This window comes from Macrobrachium nipponense, chromosome 2, assembly GCF_015104395.2.
Source record: "Macrobrachium nipponense isolate FS-2020 chromosome 2, ASM1510439v2, whole genome shotgun sequence".
NCBI lineage: Eukaryota > Metazoa > Arthropoda > Malacostraca > Decapoda > Palaemonidae > Macrobrachium > Macrobrachium nipponense.
Genome location: NC_087201.1, coordinates 144841076 through 144861448, shown reverse-complemented (window position 1 = coordinate 144861448; position 20373 = coordinate 144841076).

The window sequence follows — 20373 nt, the reverse complement described above, 5'->3', positions numbered from 1 at the left end:
TTTAAGTGTGGAAGTTTTATCCATGAAGTGTGAGCAATGTTTAATTCTAGGAAGCACACACAATCTTCCTTAAATATTTCTATTTTATAACGACTTCTGCGATGCAACCTTTAAAATGATCTGCTGTCCATTTCATGATCATTGGTAAATATATCATTAATAGCGCCATGTATACGATAAATATGAAAATTGAATAAAATCATTATTATTGGCTTATATGTATTATAAATAGTGGTTTCAACTTTAACCACCTGACCATAATACATAAATTTTATTTTAGATCCTTTCAAAAAACGGGGAAGGACTTTCAAAATATTCTACAAGGCATTTTTTAGATGCCTCACCACAAAAATTAAGACATGAATTAAAAGTCCCTTAAATTAGTGATTAAATGATTAAAATCAGCTTATGACTCATCTACATATAATTTATGAAACAGCAGACATTGGATACTGGATCTTCGCTCGATTTTATGCAAAACATCTTCGCGAGATTTTTCACCTTCAAGCTGATTACAGATGCAGTCATGTGAGCGGATGAGAATGCCTGAAAAATGATGATCGGCCTCAGCTATTTTCTTTTCCATGACAGTGCAAATTCTTTTATACTATAAAAGGCCTATTTCTATTCTACGCTATAATGAAGGTAAACGTGTGGCATCATTCTTTCCTTTCCTGTGTTTAAGATGCGAACCTTAGTGATCAGTGTTTTTGTACCCTATTATAGAATCTTGGATCAATGAACGTGGTAGTCGTCAAAAATGTTACAATATGTTTACATCTGATTGGCTACATTTGAGAGAGAGAGAGAGAGAGAGAATGATGCATCATCTAGGTTCATCTGTCCCGTTAAGCACAAATAGCATTACGCTAGTGACATGCACTGTCGACAGTAACAAATCAAGTATATTTCTCTCTCTCTCTCTCTCTCTCTCTACGGTAGTTAGACGAGTTTTGATTGTAAACATCCATTCACTTTCTGACAACAATTTGTACACATTACCTTTAAAAAAACGAAAAGTGAGTAGAAAAGTGCATATTAGAACGAAAAATTTCAAATCGATCACTCGGGTAGCACGAATCGAATGTGAGATTATTCAAATGGAAGAAATGGATGATTTCTTTTGGAATTCCTCTCGAGTCTGCGATCACTTCTCTTTCCGGTTATGAAACTCAAAAGATTCTACAACTCGGACACGAGGACGTAAGGAAAGTGGTGCTAACTTTCTTAACAAAAAAAAAAAAAAAATCAATCCAACGTGCCTTATGGAGAATATATCAGATGTGTCATCTTGCCTTTCCTTGATAATAAGAAAATACATCAGATGTCTCATCTTACCTTTCCTTGATAATAAAAGATTTTATGAATGAAGCAATACGTTGGCAGAATGTGTAGATGGATTAATGATGGCAGTAGATGTAGATGCAACCCTGTGGGCTCAGATGGAGTAGGGAATGAAGTGTGGCGTTGATGTTTGGTGGTGATTTAGTGTAGACTGGATAGGGAAGAGAAACTGAAGAAACTAGACAAATAAATCTTAAAGAAAGAGGACACAGTACCAGGTGTAGAGCAAAAGTAAGGTATAATTTCTAGTAGAAAAGAGAGAGATAGATGATTAATATTAACCTGGATGGAAGAATGAAAAGGTTGATTTGTAGAGACTTCGAAGTTATATCTATTGTAAAACGCGAGTAGCTGGAGGGAGAAGCCTTGGGTACTTCAAGAAATCAAGTTACCCATGTTATTAAGGGATTTTCAAATTTACTTTCCATCATGAAGTGAAGTTTGTATTTTTGATGTGAATGGAAAGAAAAAGACTGGAGCTCTTGAGATTAATTCCATTCGAAGTATATGTGGTGTAGGTGTACTGAAATAATGAACGAAACATAAAAGTTAAAAAATCTAGTGTAAGCAAAGATGAATTAAGGTTTTTTGAGATGTTTGGTCAGTAGCCAAAAATAAGGAACGATAATTTTGAGAAAATATGTACATTTCTGGACTGTAAATCAGGAGAACAAGACCAGGCAAGCGTTTGGGGGCTGATGGATTGTAAGTGGAAGTGGTAAGTCCAGGGTCCTAATATCCTAGGAACGCGTGAGCTTGTGAGGGAGGAGGAGGGAAAATCCTAGTCTTCGCATTTGCTTTGAAAGTCACCTTTGGAATTTCATTCCTTTGTGTGAACTTCAGGGATCGAAGATAAGAATTAGTTAGTCCCTACAAACATCTGGACATTCAATTTACACATTATTCTCTAAATATTTCATGCCACTCCATTATTAGCTTTAAAGTTTCTGAGCCAAAATGTACTTTCAGTATTATCATTTTTCCTCTATGCGCATAAGAACGTCTCCACTTTATTAATGCGCCTCTCAGAGGGTCTGTTTATTTAGCACCATTCAGAAGGTATGATTTTTTTAGCACCATAAAGAGGGTCTGACTATTTAACACCATTCAGAGGGTCTGATTATTTTGCACTGTTCAGAAGGTTTGATTATTTTGCATCATTCAGAGGGTCTAATTATTTTGCACCATTCATAGTATTATTTTGCATCATTCAGAGGGTCTGACTATTTTTTACTATTCAGAAGGTCTGATTATACTACACATTTCATATGGTTTGATTATTTAACTATCTATCCGAGCTTTTTATATGAAACATATCTTGCAGCTTAAAACCGAACATTTCTGACGACCGGAATTAAATTTAAACTTCCCTTTGACAATACGAAACCCATTATGAAAAGATATGAGAAATAGGAAGTAATGGATGTCTAGGTCTTCTGCTGCATCGGTGGAAAATGATTCCCGGGAAAAAGGAAAGGTCCCTTTTCTTTCCTCCTTTTTGATTGGAAGTATAAAGTAAAAAAAAAAAAAAAAAAAAAAAAAAAAAAAAAAAAAAAAAACCTTTTCCATTTTTATTTGCACCAGTGGTGTGGAAGGATATGAGACGCTGGTATTGGCAGCCTTCCGAAGACGAGAGCCTCGTTTTCTTTCATTCTGGTATTGGTTATTTGGCCTTAAGTACAGAGCCTTTTCAGTAAATTTTTTTTAACTTAATTGCACGCGCGCAATGTGCGCTATGTGTTCGCGTGCGTGCGTGCGTGTATGTATGAGCAATGTATACAAGTGAATGGACAGGGTGGTTACACAAAAATTGAGGTAAAAAGGAGAATAGATAAAGTAGAAAACTGAATTTCAATAATCATTCTTGGGAAATAAGTTGCTCTAAAAAGCTGCATCTCAGGGAAAAGGAAATAGAAGGAGAGATTCTCTGATGAGAAAGTAGGCCATCGATTTATTGGTTTGAAGATTTGCCGAATTTGAGTGGCAGAAGAGAAACGAAGTTGAATGAAGCGAGAATGGAGATTTTAATAATTAATTTGAGAGCCCTTGTGGAAGTTACACTTGGTAATGAAACAGAGGAAACTAAGAGGCTTATGTATGGGAGGAGGTCACTAGTAAGGTAAGGTTACAAGGCTTGAGGTGCCGTGGTACAGAATGAATGAGGGCAACGTGTCGTCTAGTATGTGTGGATGGAGAAAATTTTTTTGTTTTTCGAAGAATGAATGAGATATGTAATTGTTGTGTCATGCACTATTCATATAAATGTGGTTTTCGAACACTAAAAGAAGATTAAACGTGAAGTCCATTAAAATAAAAAAGCTGCACGTGTCCCCTGATATAATTACGTCATTCACAAGGCCTGTTTCAAATCGGTAATAAAAATGTATAAATGAAAGAGATTTTCTATCAAAAAAGGATAAAATCAATAATAGCAGAAGCTTATAAACATTTTGTACGTGTTGAAATACTTTCACTAATACTTTCGCTTACGAAAAGTAGCTTAGCGCGTTGGTCCTGAAATATCTGATTTAGGTTTTTCCTACCTATACAGTGCTATGCAAGGTAGTGCGAGATTTAATCCAGTCTAAACCCGAAGTTTCACCTGGGCATGGAATGTATCAAAGATCAGGAAGATAAAGTAGAATTTAGGTATCTCGTACTAGTAGGAAATTCAATGTTGTGCTCGAAGTATGGTGCTGAAGTATAATGATAAATTATATGCTTTTTTCACTTCACTCCAAGAAAGTCATCATTGTGGACGTTGATCAGGAGATACCAGGATATAATACATGTGATGGGTTATTCGGATATAAATCTGAGCTTGCGAGAGAGAGAGAGAGAGAGGAGAGAGAGAGTGAGAGAGAGGAGAGAGAGAGATGGTATGGAGAGAGAGAGAGAGAGAGAGAGAGGCGGGGGTTCTGCATATTTTTCTTGATATAATTTTCTGTCTTCCTAATGTATCGAAGATGCCCACAAAGGACCACACGCAAATGGAGTGACGAATTCTGCCAATCTAATCTCTGTTGGGAAAAGAAAACCCATTCAGGCTCCCTGATGTTTTTACACAGTTGACACTTCTATCGATTGTTTCCCTTCCTTTGATCTTTATTTATATTTCCTTCGTTGTGACTGCGTTTTTCTTTGTTTCGACGTCATGCAAATTTATATCTAAAGAATGATTAATAACATGGAGAAATATTATTTTCACAACAGATAGTTTTGTAAAGGGCCTCCTTTACCTTTGACTTTAGTTAGCTGTCAATTTCTTGAACATCGTAAATCAGACTATCATGTTTACATCACTAATATGGATGCCTTAAAAGCAGACTGTGTGCGGTAACCTTCTGCCTTACCTAACTGACACCAGCTTCGGTTTTGAATACATGATGGTCCTTTGTGTCACGTCCAACTCCAAACTATCTTTTTCTCAGCACTATTCATACGTTTAAACATCTGGTTCAGTATTATTTAAAGTACGTGTTTGAAACCGTAAATGTGCTGTTGTATATAGTTCCAAAAAGGGACGACGATAAATCACTTGTATAATTAAAGTTAGAGTGAAGTCGAGTTCATCACAATTATTATAATAATAATTCCCAAGTTCGTTTTTCAATGGGCTAGCACAAATAATCATCAAATGCATAGCTTAACTCTTAAATACATTAATGAATGGATACCAGGTCGACCCAGATTATGTTTTCAAAATCTTTTCATTTAATAGAACGTCTGAGGAGATACAGACGAGCTTTAGAAATTAGAGGGAATTTATGCAAGACTTAATAACAATGCTAAATGAAAATATATATAGAAAAATGTGTATTGCTGTTTGACTGAGAATGATAAATGGCTCTAAAAGATGTATATCACGGTAAGGGAACAAGTTTCCCTGGAATAAATTTCCATGATGCAATACCTCAAGGGAATGTAATTATTAAGGAGACCCTTGACCCCGTTAATTCTCAAAAGATAATGAATTTAGGAGGAATTCCTTTGAGCTATTTAAAGCTCGCGCCAAATTTAGTCTTCAAATTTGGTCTGGGGAAGATTCGTTCAAAAGAGGAAGCTGTTTAGGAGGAAAATAATCTTTTTCTTCCTCTTTTTAAAATTTCCCCGTAGAGATGATTGTAAATAATGAAAGGTAGAGAGTAAAAACATTTAAAATATATCAATTTTGGTAACGGGCAAGGAGCATAAAATTTAATTCAGCTACCCCTCCCACCCCCTTCCTTGACCAGACGAGGACGGGACGATAATTGAAAAGTTAGTGTTCTGAAAAATTAGTTTATTAAAATTTAAAACCCTTTGCATTTAATCTGGTACAAAATGACCTTAATTAATGAACAAACTTTTAAACTTTAAATTTTTGAAATTAAAGCTGCTGAAAATGCAAAAGTAGCCCATTTGAAGATAACAAAACAAGTAAATAATGTGCCGAAGTTTCTTCGGCGCAATTGACTTTTATGTACAGCGTATAATCAAGGCCACCGAAAATACATATATGTTTCGGTGGTAGCTGTATAATGTTATATGAGCCACGGTTCATACATATCGTCGCCAGAAACACGATTATGGCTAAGTTTAACCTTGAATAGAATAAAAACTACTGAGGATAGAGGGCGGCAATTTGGCATGTTTGATTACTAGAGGGTGGATGATCAACACATCAATTTGCAGCTCTCTAGCCTCTGCCGTTTATAAGATTTGAGGGCGGACAGAAAAGTGTTGTAAGAAATAGTGCGGACGGACAGACAAAGCCATCCCAGTACTTTTCTTTTACAGAAAACTAATATAAACGGCTCAATAGTCTTACATTTTACATTAAGCACCGAGACTTTGGTGGAAGCTACGCAGCTTCACAGGCAGAGAGAAGAGATTCATGAGCTTCAGACCCTGAATGGAGAAAACCTGGGAGCTGCATGAACTCCCCTAGGAAAATCCTATAAAATAAACCGAATCCAGCGGCTCGTCTGGAGAACCGAAAGAAACGAAGCAGAAACCACCAAAATTTATCACCCCGAGAAAAGTAAAAAGAAAACTTACTTTGGCAAGGAAAGTAGGAGGTAGGAAAAAAGAAGAGAGAGAGAGAGAGGAGAGAGAGAGAGAGAGAGAGAGAGAGAGAGAGAGAGAGAGAGAATCATTTCAGCATTTTATTCATTCCTCCATGAAACAATGGGAAGGAAGAGGAGGAGGAGGAGGAGGAGGAGGAAGGAGGAGAGAGAGAGAGAGAGAGAGAGAGAGAGAGGAACGAGAGAGACGAGAGGAGGAGGAGGAGAGAGAGAGCGAGAGTGAGCGAGAGACCTGAGAGAGAGAGAAGAGAGAGGAGAGAATCATTTCTGGCATTTCTATTTCAGTCCCACATGGAAGCAAAGGGGAAGGAGGAGGAGGAAGGAGGAGGAGGAGGGGAGAGTGATAGAGAAGAGAGAAGAGAGAGAGAGAGAGAGAGTGGGGAAGGGGATGAAATAAAGCGAGAAAGAAAGCAAGAAGAGAAAGCAAGAGGGGGAAAGAGAAAGAATAGGAGGGGAGCTTCAGCTCGTCTTCTGAATCTATTAATTTCCAAATAGCTTCTTTGCTACCGTTTTTTGTTTCAAATAAGACTCAGTTTCCTCGTCCTTTCTTCTTACCTTCAGACCTAATCGATCTTCTCTCTCTCTCTCTCTCTCTCTCTCTCTCTCTCTCTCTCTCTCTCTCTCTACCATCTTATATTGCAAATAGAATTACCGCATTCTAATAAAACCTTTTTTTTTTCCTTTTTTTTTTAGAGATATGTTAATTTACTTCATTTGCATAGGGAGTCTCTCAGGACTTTCTTCCAGCATTGCCATTGCGTGTCGGGAATTGCAATTTTCACGTCGGAAGTAAAACAGTGCGCCTGTGCTGCGGAAGGTCATTCCTTGCGTTCTAAGAAGCCTATTTATAGACTTCCTGTCTTCGAAGAGGCCATCGGGGCAATTGGAATGTCTCGTCAATTGTTTATTCATTCTATTCAAAACCAGGATTTTTGGTCTATTTTTTTCACTTCATACTTATTTAACTTATTTTTACATTACATTTCTTACGCTGGTTGTTTTTTTTATAATTATATACAATTCAACGTTGAAGTTGCTCTACTGGAGTTGGGAACAAAAAGTGGAATGTGGTATTTTTTTTAAGTATATACATTTCATAGCATCGATTTACTGCATTGCTCTTCAGAAACTCCTCGTTTCGCGAAAAGCGTGAACCGAACCAATTATCAGCTCTCTAAACAATATACCTTTGTATGGATAATCATTATTTTCTTCGCTTTACTGTCCTTTTCGCGTGATACCAATATGTAAATTCAAACGCCATGTGTTTTTGTTATGGTTTACCGGTAAGCTATTGTGTATCATATGGAAGTTATGTAATTTACTGCTTTCAAATGTACAAGCTATATCTCAACAGTGACTGATATTATTGCCATTTTCATTTTTCTCCTTTTGCTAAACCACTGACAGTACGGTTGGTACAAGTGGCAATATTCAAAGCTTTTGCTGTGGTCTTCAATTGGTGGCAAGTTACCGTTCTTCTACTTATCTTATCATTCTGTTTTATATACAATCTCTCTCTCTCTCTCTCTCTCTCTGTATATAATAATAATATATACAACATACATAAATAAGAATAAATACTATAATACGTAAATTTTATATATATATATTACTAATATATAAAAAACTATTATAATTATATATATACATGGTAAATCGACAAATGCTACAATTTCCAATGTGCAAGGAATAACTGAACACTAAAAACATTCAGAGTGTAACATTAACGTCGATAACTTATATAAAAATGTGATCAAAGTTTTCACAGTAGTTACCTTTATAAACCCTAAAAACCAGAGCTAATGTTTGACAGATACGTTACGCATTGGCGAATGATCCAAATGATTTAATGTTTTCGGTTTCATAACCCGCTACTTTAACAGTTTACTTGATTCAGTCAAAATTTCTTCAGAAACTGCTACTACTTATTGTCTCCGCCAAGGAATTCTTTTGTATCTTTTATAAGTATACATCATAACATACATGTATGTATGGTTGTATAAAAACACAGTTCGGATTCACGTGGAGTATGTGCTTTTTATTGTTTTTTTTTTTTTTTTTTTTTTGTTTTTTTTTTAAAAGCTATCGAGAAGGTTTTGTCTGTCCGTCCGCACTTTTTCTGTCAGCCCTCAGATCTTAACAACTATCGAGGCTAGAGGGCTGCAAATAATCTGTTGATCAGCCATCCAGTAATCATCAAACGTAACAAATAGCAACTCTCTAGCCTCAGTAGGTTTCTTTTATTGGAGGTTAAATCTAGCCAATAATCGATTGTAGGACGGGCCACCACCGGGTCGTGATTAAAGTTTCATGGGCAGCTGCTCATACAGCATTATACCAGGACCACCGAAAGATAGTGGAAGAAACTTCCGTACATTGTTTACTTGGTACTTATTTTTCTTTGCAATTCTTTAAAGCGTCATTCCAGAAATGATATCCATCCGGATATCATCCTGTTATAGAGGAGCGAGGCCCTTCTTCAGTTCCCTTCCCAGCCAAGGGAGCAACCTCTTCAAATCTGCAAATTACTAATTAGGCAATTCTCTGCTTGGCTCAAACAGGTGCGAAATGAGTTTTGATAAAATGTGGTTACATTGCTTTTGCCTGACGTGTAACGCAAACCCAGGTCCACTGGCTATTAAAATGAGCGCCAGAATACGTAAACTGGGATGGTACAGGCATACACGCACGCACGCACACACAACACACACATACCCATTTTCTTTGAGAAAAGGAGACAAGCGAAGGTTAACAGTCATCTTGAGTACTATTGTTTTTAAAGTATTCTCTGGCTATTATCAACGCTTACACAGCTATCGTCTTCTGAGAAATAATTGCATATATGTTAATAACTATAATCGTCAAATTCACGTAGTTACTCTCTTTATGTTAAAAAATAATATATGGTAATATATACAGATAGATGTCTAAGCAAAGTGAGAACTGTGGAAATGCGTCCGTTTTTCTTAATCGGCTATTATTTTGCGGCTATGCATTTCTTTGTGGAAAAAATCTCGACGAGAAAAAAGGTAACTTGCTTTATGCGCCACGAAATCACGGAAGTCAGCTGGTACCCGAAAGGCTGGAAAAGATTGTAGCTGGTGGAGTTATACTCTCTTCCTCCTCCACTCGATGGGATGTCTGGCCATAAAAGAAAGTTTGCCTTTTCAGTTCCCATTTCTGGACAACAATTCTTTCTTTTACAACCATTGACACAATGGCATGAGAGAGAGAGAGAGAGAGAGAGAGAGAGAGAGAGAGAGAGAGAGAGAGAGAGAGTTATATAAAGAAAGGCAGAGACTAGAGTAATATACATATACTATATACATACATACACACACACACACACACACACACACACACACATATATATATATATTATATATATATATATATATATATATATATATATATATATATATATATAGAGAGAGAGAGAGAGAGAGAGAGAGAGAGAGAGAGAGAGAGAGAGAGAGAGAGAGCATGATACTAATAAAATGATACTAGAATTTAATTTGCATTAAAATTTTCGTAATTCTTTATCTTGGATTTTTATATGTACATTGACTGCTGTAACCTCACCAACATAAAGAGTAGTAGGATTAAACCCCAGAGTTTTCGACATTTTTTAAGGAACCCAACGGCACAAAGAAAAAAAAAATTTCTTCGTCATTACATTACAGGATGCGTTCAGCTAAAGTAAGATGCTGTCTTTAAGGAGTCTCCTGTAGGTTTCCTTGGGAGATCCTTTAACGTCAGAATGATTTATTGTTAAATGTCATTCAGGGGAGTCGAGGATACTTTAATTCTTACCACAACGCAAGTATAAAGTTCATTATTAGTAAGCAAAGAGCCCGGACAACAATTTCCCTTGTTTGTTTAAACAGAATTTTCGACTTTTTTTACGACGTAATTTCCACAGATGCTACATTTTCTACGAAAGCCACCTGTAAAATACAATTTAGACTTGTAATGATCCTTACAGCCAGTGGTATCATAGTACTTTTTTATGAGAGCTTCATACACGAAATAAAACAAAATTATATCACTGATCACTTTCACCTACTCTGCAGTCACGATTATGATGATCTCAACATGAACATATAGTTGAAACATGACATGTTCAGTCAAAGTGCTCGGAAACATAATTTTCTGATAATGTTCTTGATTCAGATTCATTTAATAAATGATTCACACTCATTTTACTAAAGACCTTTCTGTCTTACGTTCTTCGATATGATGTTGAAAACATTCAAAGTTCGTAATGCTTTGCGTCATCCATTCAAAAAGCTTAGAGAACATTACATTTCAGTTTTTGATATCCATTAGCTTAATACATCTGTGTCTTGCTTTTATTATTTTTCAACGCGCTTTCCAGTCGTCTCAGGGGTTTAAGCTGTGTATTTGTGTGGCCTGTGATTTCCCACATCTTACCAAAAAGTCATTGCCATTTTCTCACCAGTAATACGTTTTTATGCCAACATTTTCCCGAACGAACTCCTTATCCTTACTTCAAAATATTCTTTTCTAAAAGTGTCTCATCCAGAATGAATTTACTAACGTAGCAGGACGAATCTGTAATGCAGCATTTGTGATATGAATTCTGGAATTTCGACTTATTAAATTATTTTATATCATATCCACTATCCGTATATTATTTGATAGCATTACAATACACCTTGCAGAAATAAAGTGCTAAAGTATTAACGTTCACAAACGCAACATGTTAAAAAAAGAGAATTAAATTGAAAGAAAAATATTGTAAGGAAAGACTAAAAGTGAAAGAAACCGAAAGTAATTTGTGGTGAGTGAAGGGGAGAAAGCCTGACACTGCCGAGTGATTCGTGAGGAACCCCCAGGTAGAATATGAAATCGTTCTTGGCTAATCTTTCCCTTTATCTAATCCACGTTTTAAAGGACGAATGAGAGAGAGAGAGAGAGAGAGACGAGAGGAGAGTGAGGAGAGAGAGAGAGAGAGAGATGGCAGACAAAACAAGACAACAAAATCTGTTGATATACTATCAGCATCATTATTACAATCACTTTCTTTTGTATTATTATTATAAAAAGTCCATTATTATTATTATTATTATTATATTATTATTATTATTATTATTATTATTATTATTATTTTTATTGTTGTTATTCGGATGCGATACCTAATTGGCTACCAAATCAGAAACATAAAAACAGCAGTGAAACCTGTTTGTATGAGTTTATCCCCCATGAATAAGAAATGGGTTGGGTTAAGCAAGAGAGAGAGAGAGAGAGAGAGAATTCAAAATATGCTTTAAGTTTTCTCATCTTGCAAGTGTCTACAATAATATCTCTCTGTTTATGGTCGTGGTAATATAATCTTAGAGTCAGTTCATACCTCTTTTTGAATATAAGACAGGAAAAGCCTGCTGTACATAGTAATTTGAAATTCATGCTTTTGTACATCAATTCTATTTACAGAATACGAATCTGAAAAAAAAAACTAAGGAGATCTTCAAAAGATACCTAAACAGGGATTAAAACTAATTATCATGCCAGAAGTCAACACGAAAATGATACATGTAAATTAGATGGTAATCATGCAATTGAAACCGTATTCAGTTTCATTAATGCAAGGAAAATCCTTTTAGTGCCAAAATCTTCTGGCACTATTTCAATTTACCACTTTGTTATACTAATTCTGCTGCTTGGATTCTTGAAGGATATCGTTACAAAAGCTCTAAGATTAATGCCTCCAAAAATAAGTCTCTTTTCTCATTTTGTCAGCCATCTCTTAATCTTTTAGGAAGCCTAAATTTTACTTCATTCTAATATCCCCAAGTTTAGATTTTCCAGAAAACTTGAAAGAAAAACTGAATACAATGAAAGTGATCCCCCCTCCCCCCAAAATAAAATTCTGAGGAGCACTCTTGCCAGACAAATCGTATTCTTCGAACGAGAAAATTATTCAAAAACTTTGGACTAACTTTGTATGTTAGTATTTTCAGGAAACTGAGGTGAATTTCTGGTGGAGGTCACCCTTTTAAAACTTGTAGGTGTTATTATACGAACAGAAGGACAACGCCAGTTTCACTTCTTATTCTTCTGTTGTGCTTGGAAAGATCTCTAGAATTCTCTTCAAGTTGATTTTCAATGTCCAACTCCTGATCTGTTTTTTATCTTAGTATTCATTACACATGACATTAATTTTATCAAAAATTGATTCCATGATTTACTAGCTTTTATCTCTAGTTTCTAGCACAAAACTACCGAAATAATTCTTTTGCTTGTTAGCAACTCACGTAGCCTAACCAGAATATTCATTACAAGGAATTCCTTTTCTGAAAGTTAGCAACGTTTGTTTATTTACTTCGCCCAACCACTTTTTCTCTCTTTCTTTTAACAGTATTATGTCCGAGACACGAAATCCTTGATCCTGTAGTCCAGTCGAAAGTTAGTATCCTAGATATAGGAAAAAAGGGGGCTCTCTCTGGGGATGAATTTCCAGTAATCACGGGAAGACCAGTTCGAGAACTACGTGACTAGATGACAAGAACCAGTGGACTTCTTCGGATACGGAACCTATTTCTTGTTCTCATTTGATGTGGATCACGTCCCGTTATTAGGATATTTCGTAGTCGGTTATTACGCCCGTTCCTCGTAATTGTTATGTTGTCCGGAAGCCCTCGCACATTGTAACATTCATAATGTTTCCCACTTAGTACAGCGGTTGTTGTCAACTTGTTTTTGTTTCGACAGAAACTAAAAGGTCAGTTTACCGCTATCTGGTGCTCGGTGTCGGAGTTTCTTGCCTGTGCAGGATAACGATGCTTTAAAGAAAAACAAAACGATTTCACTTAATTATCATGTAAACAACGTTGTGATAGGTCGTTAATGAAATTTGACGATTATTATCTAACCCTCATCGGTACTTTTCATTTTAGTGTGACTGAAAATATTTATCAGTAGATGCCATATGATGGAATGAAAGTTTTACCGTTTGTACTTATTGTTATATTTCCAGAATATTTCTAGGTGTAAACTAAACTTCATATTATATTGACATTTATGTATATATTTTCAGATATGAGCATTTCCACATCGTCTCCTTTGGTGGATATATTTCATGAGAATTATTTTTAATGTATGTCATTCCACTGAAATTAAACTTATATAATGGGTATTAATGAGCAAAGCAGTCGAGTTTTCGAAGATGAATTTTTTTATGAAATGGTCAGTATGTCATAATTTCAATATTCAGACTCTGTTAGAAGGCACAGTAATTCCTAAATAAAATAAACTTCACTTTTTTATACAGCGGAATCACGGTCTCTAAAAAAAAAAAAAAAAAAAAAAAAAAAAAAAAAAAAACAAGGAGAGCACAAAATACGAACTCTGTTTCTTTCACTGAAATAATTTAACCACAAATAATTTTTTTTAATGATAAAAAGTTTCCTAGTTTGCTTCTTCTTTGCCAAAGATTTTCCTATATTCTTACCCTCTAGTTTGTCTTCCTTTGTTGACTGTCCTTTTCATTTATTATATTCCCCTACTTCTTTCTGTCCGATATTGCAAACCGTTTTTGTTGGGGGGGGGGGGGCCATCGTTTATTCATAGTATTGTCGCTCCTACTCTCCCTCCTGCAAACCATTGCTTAGGTTTGTTTGGCATCTGGACTCTGTTTGCCGTGTGTAATGGATGTTGCCCGTGCTATACTCACATCGGACACGTCTGTTGGCTGGGCAGCTTTTGTTTCTTACTAACGTGGAAAACAATTGTAAATTAAAACTGACAACATGGGGTGTTAGTAAAATCATGAAAGCATAAAATGAAAAAAAAAAAAGATATTCCAACTAATTAGTCTACTCTTGAAAAAAAAAAAAAAAAAATAGGCCCTCATACTAAATGGACATTTTAAATTCACAATGTTAAAAACATTATCAAATCAATGATTAATGATTTGATACGCTCTTGATGAATTTCTGAATCTTATTTAAAAAGCTAAGATGAACTGATTATTGAGGCAATAAATGAGCTGTTTTTCAATCCTTGTTCATGCGATATGTTTTTCTTTTAGTGCAGATATTCGTGTGATATGTTATTCTTTTAATTTAAATACAGCACTCTCTTTCTAGTCATTATTTTAAACTCTTCATTATTACATTTAAGGCCCATGAGGTTTTCGAAAATACCCCTAATTCTATCAAGTAACTAATGCGAGCTCTCACTAACTCCGGTTACTTCTAGAAAACACATTCGCAATTTGAGAAGTTCATATTCTCTAAATACCCCATTTCTCTCCACCTTGGCTGAAGTCATTACCTTCATAACTTCTCTAGAGTCGACGAAAGTCATCACAACGAAAACGGTTAGAAAGCCTTCAAAGTTCAGAGCGAAAATGGGGAGGATAGCAATCCCGGGAAAACATTCCACTGGGAGGCTTATGAAGTGATAAGTATTCTTCAGTTTATATTGAAGTAAAAGAGGGATCTTACATTTTCCCTGTTTATCTCCGAGAATCCTTTGCCGCTTAAGCGTTTCCCCTGAAGACACATGGAAACAAAGTGATAAGAAAACATCGTTTGCATGAACAGCTTCAGATTAAGTAAGATAAGAAATGACCTAATATATCCTTGGATGCAACTTTTATCTGCACTCTGGTAATAAGCCATAAGTATTCAGTATTGATGCGAGTAACGTCTTGAAATTAAAGATATAGAGGTTTTTAGCCACTGAATGTCGAAATAAGTGAGTATCTTTACAAAACATAACTGGAGAGATGCAGACAATTAATGATGATTGGCTAAACATTTGGAATGCGTGATAATCTGCTTGACAAGGAGCACTCGGCATGGGGCAACATTTCTAAAACTAAGGGTGAGTCCAGAAGCTACAAAAAAAAAAAAAAAAAAAAAAAAAAAAAAACTTCGGTGCGATCGAGTTTTCTTTACTTCGTACAATCGAAGACCACAGAAAATAGATCTATCTCCCGGTGGTCTCAGTATAATATTGTATGGGGTTGTGCGATTCAAATGAAACTTAAAACAAGGCCCGGTGGTGGCCTGGCCTATATCGTTGCCAGAAGCACAACTGTGGCTAAATTGGACCTTAAATAAAATTAAAAACTAATAAGACCCAAGAGCTGCAAATTGTTATGTTTGATGGTTGGAGGGTGTATGACCAACATACCAATTTGCAGCCCTCTAGGCTAGGTAGTTTCTAAGATCTAAGGGAGGACAGAAAAAGTGCAGACGAACAGACAAAAGACGATAAAAGGTATTTGTATAAGAATTCGTTATCAATAAGAAAATAATCCATGTAACAAAACCGTAGAAATATGGATCTGTAAAGTCCTAAAGTGAAGACTAAATTTAAGAAACTGGAATAACATAGACACATTTCCAAAGCACATTTAACAATAAAACAGTGCGTTCGTGCTCTAAGCACAAGATGAACAGAGTAAAAAGGTACTTGTAGAAAAGGCATTATTGATAAAATAATGTTCTATATAACAGACTGTAGCAATACGAATATTTAAATCTTTAAATTTACGAAACTGGAATAGTAAGGATGATTTTCATAGAAAAACTTAGATATTAGACATTGCGTTTAAGCCCTAACATAAGACTAAATATTTCCTCTGCGAAACGTAAAGATAAGATAAAGAATTACGAATGATTCGACTTCTCAGTGGATGAGTACTTCCCCAGATTTGTCATTCGTTTGAAATGTCCCTTCAAACTTTGAGCTGATAGACAAAGAGGGGACAGAGCTAGATTAGTTTTCATCAGAGGAAAATGAGAAAGAGGGAAGAGCTTGATATATGAGTAGTTATGAAGGGGAGAGTAATCAATGACAGCATATGAAGAAGAGAAGAAAATATATAAAGAAGTACACTAGATACATGGGGGAATAGTATTACAACCAGGAAATATGTACACATGAAGATTTAAGTCCAAAATTGTTTATGCCCATGCTTATGTCATTGGGAAAGTATGATCATTGCATCTGTAAATGAACAAGAGGGAAATATTAAACATTAAAAGTATAGGGATCTAGAAGAATCTAACGTAAACGTATTCCTATTTAACTCCTAAACGTTTTAATATAATTTGACCAATATAATATACAAAAAAGGCGAATAAGGGACTTCCTGGCATGACATCACATGCTGAATTGCAGAATACATGGCTATACTATGCATTTGATTCTGAAGTGCTTAAAATGATTATACTGTGCTGTAGAAACTTCCAAGAACCGGTAGGAGTTTGAAAATATGCAAATGACTGTCGTTTATGTAGTTTGGGACAAATTTCATAAATTTGATGCGTGAGGATTTAGGAGAAAAGGTGCAATAAACACTGGATTTCATAAAGTATGATTAGCTTAATCACAGATATCTTTATTTCTTTGGTTCGTGTCTGCACATGTAACCTAGAGTAAAAGATTCTATCTTTCGTTTCAGTCAGATGAAAACTGCCTTTAGTTATTTGTCAGGTCCGGTTAGTTGTTTTGTGGGAACAATCTAACTTCGATTGTTTTCCTTTGGTTCAGTTGTTCTACCTGTTAATCAATTTTGTTTTATTTCAAGGTGAGGTGATGTCTGTCCCGTTTCGGCCTAACAGAGTCAGTCAGTATCAGCCAGGAGAAGGAGTCAGCAACTGGATGCAGTAATCCAGCAACTGTGGAGTCAGTATGGGAGCAGCTTGAGTCAGTTGTGGACCTTCTAGTTCTACTGAGATGTCAGTAGTGGAGCGGCGACGGGTATGGTTTACCTGTTGGCCTCGACAGGAGGTGGATGTCTTCCTTGTCGGTTTGGGCAGTTTCGTCCCTGACGGCAGCGTGTGGCTGTTTTGACGACATAATTAAGTTCGTCTGTTGTTGCGACTTCGTCTTGGAGTGCGACTTCGTCTTGGAGTGCGACTTCGTCTTGGAGTGCGACTTCGTCTTGGAGTGCGACCTCGTCCGTGTTCTGAATCCTTGTGTTTAGGCAGTTAACCATGGGTTGTTTAATTTCAACCAATTTTTGCAACAAAGTTGTTTCGGTAGCTCGCCTGTTTTTATCACGGTTTGGGTATGCTCGTGTTATGTTTAACTGTGTATGTTAGCCCTATGCTTTGTGTGTATTGCCCTGTTGTGGCAGTTTCTTTCGTTGGGTTATTAACGTAATTATAGTGATAAAGCTCTCACTTTAGTACAGGTAATTGTTAAACTATTCGACAGTTGTTTTGCACTGTTGCTAGTAATTAGTTTTCTTTTTTTATAAAGTTGCTGACTCTTCTCAGATTATTGAGTATTTGACTCATTTTGTTAATATATCTACTGACTCGTTGTATAATATGTATAAGATTTGTGGAATAGTTAAAAACTTAAGGTAATGTTTTGTAATGTTTTGCTTCTTCCTTCTTTGTCTGCTTCAATCTCTGCCAGTTTATTCTCAGTCCCGATATTTTTTTTTTTGAATGAAGAACCTGTAGAACCCATAGACGGTTCATAACAATGGCGACCTTGCCAGGATTCGGCACTGTTTGGCTGGCAGGTTTGTGGCGGCATCGGAGGAGTGTAAAAAAAAAATATACATATGTATATATTTTTTTTTTCATTGGGTGTGGAAGTGTCAGGTCCGGTTAGTTGTTTTGTGGGAACAATCGAACTTCGATTGTTTTCCTTTGGTTCGGTTGTTCTACCTGTTAATCAATTTTGTTTTTATTTTAAGGTGAGGTGATGTCTGTCCCGTTTCGGCCTAACAGAGTCAGTCAGTATCAGCCAGGAGAAGGAGTCAGTAACTGGATGCAGTAATCCAGCAACTGCGGAGTCAGTATGGGAGCAGCTTGAGTCAGTTGTGGACCTTCTACTGAGATGTCAGTAGTGGAGCGGCGACGGGTATGGTTTACCTGTTGGCCTCGACAGGAGGTGGATGTCTTCCTCGTCGGTTTGGGCAGTTTCGTCCCTGACGGCAGCGTGTGGCTGTTTTGACGACATAATTAAGTTCGTCTGTTGTTGTGACCTCGTCTTGGAGTGCGACTTCGTCTTGGAGTGGCGACCTCGTCTGTGTTCTGAATCCTTGTGTTTAGGCAGTTAACCTGGGTTGTTAATTTCAACCATTTTTTGCAACAAAGTTGTTTCGGTAGCTCGCCTGTTTTTATCACGGTTTGGTTATGCTCGTGTTATGTTTAACTGTGTATGTTAGCCCTATGCTTTGTGTGTATTGCCCTGTTGTGGCAGTTTCTTTCATTGGGTATTAACGTAATTATAGTGATAAAGCTCTCACTTTAGTACAGGTAATTGTTAAACTATTCGACAGTTTTTGCACTGTTGCTAGTAATTAGTTTTCTTTTTTTATAAAGTTGCTGACTCCTTCTCAGATTTTTGAGTATTTGACTCATTTTTGTTAATATATCTACTGACTCGTTGTATATATGTATAAGATTTGTGAATATTAAACTTAAGGTAATGTTTTGTAATGTTTTGCTTCTTCCTTCTTTGTCTGCTTCAATCTCTGCCAGTTTATTCTCAGTCCCGATATTTTTTTTTGAATGAAGAACCTGTAGAACCCATAGACGGTTCATAACATATTAGATTCTAAAAATACATCACTTTACAACAGAAGTAAAATTCTGAATAAAAACTAGGTGAATAAAGGAATTTCAAATGACCTAAACAATAAAGTTAAAATATCCATAATGAACTTCTTCAAATAATTTGGAGATAAAAGCTGCGCTTACACTGAGCGGAAAATATTCAAAGTTCATTACAAAATCTGAAATGTTTATTATATCATTACTATACTGAAAGGCTCACGCTTCAGAGAAACGTTGGTAATACAATGGTCATACTGTAAAGTTTAACCGAATCAATTAGGCTATTATTATCACTAAGGAAAGGTATTTTTAAATTCAAAGACTGAAAAATATGAAGGAAGGGAGAACTATTTTCTTGAGAATGCCTTACGTATATATGTAATGTATCTAGGAAGGAGGAGGAAGACAAAAAAACAAACAAACAAACCAATGAAGAAAAAGGAAAATAAAAAATGGTGAGGTATGCAGTGGTAAATGCTAAAAATGTAAAACAGAGTACTGAGGCGTAATATTAAATTTACAAATTTATATGAATATCATCAAAGGAAGCCGCCTAATGATCAACGTGCCTTCACATCTCGCATAAAAAATTCATCATAACACTTCTCCATTTATATTCTGTCTGGATTAATTAACATAAACAATTCATGGTTGATTATGAAAGTTGTATAATTACTGTGATATGTTTTTTTAGTAGATTTAACAAGGACCTTTCCAGTTTCCCATGTATTTTAATGCTTACACACTCCGCTATCACCTCTCTCTTTCTCTCTCCCTATATATGGACAGATATTTACATATTTGTTCCTCTCATCCGTTACTATGAGACCTTTCCTACCGTCTAACGTACCTTACGTGCCATAACCAGCGAAATCATTTATCTCTTGAAAACATACGTCATCATTTCACATACAGTCCCTCTGATACTTGGCACTTCCCCATTCTTCGACGTTTCATTGCTTTCCTTACGTCCACCACAGTAACTTTCCAAACTAATCTTCAAAGAGGCTAGATTTTAGATGTTCGGTCTGTGTCTGAGATCATGATTGCTAGGAATCTAATTAATTATTTACAATTCCTTTCATCCTACCGATCATCCAGTTGTAACCTACTTTGTATCCGAGTGTGGCTCTGGACCCTAAACGTTTTACCAATTCATGAACAAGACCCAAAAGACAATTATTTGTTTTTATAGGTTCTCATAAATAACTGGGAAAACAATTAATGAGCACATTCTTATGAGAGTGTTTTCTTTTTTTATTTAAAGATTCAGCCTTTTCTATGTAAGAGATTTTGGCGCGCATCCAAGTTTTAGGATTTTAATGTTTCTTGTATTTTAATAACACTGAGGTATTCTAAAAGGAAAGAACAGCATCCTTTTATTTGAGGAAGAACCCAATAAA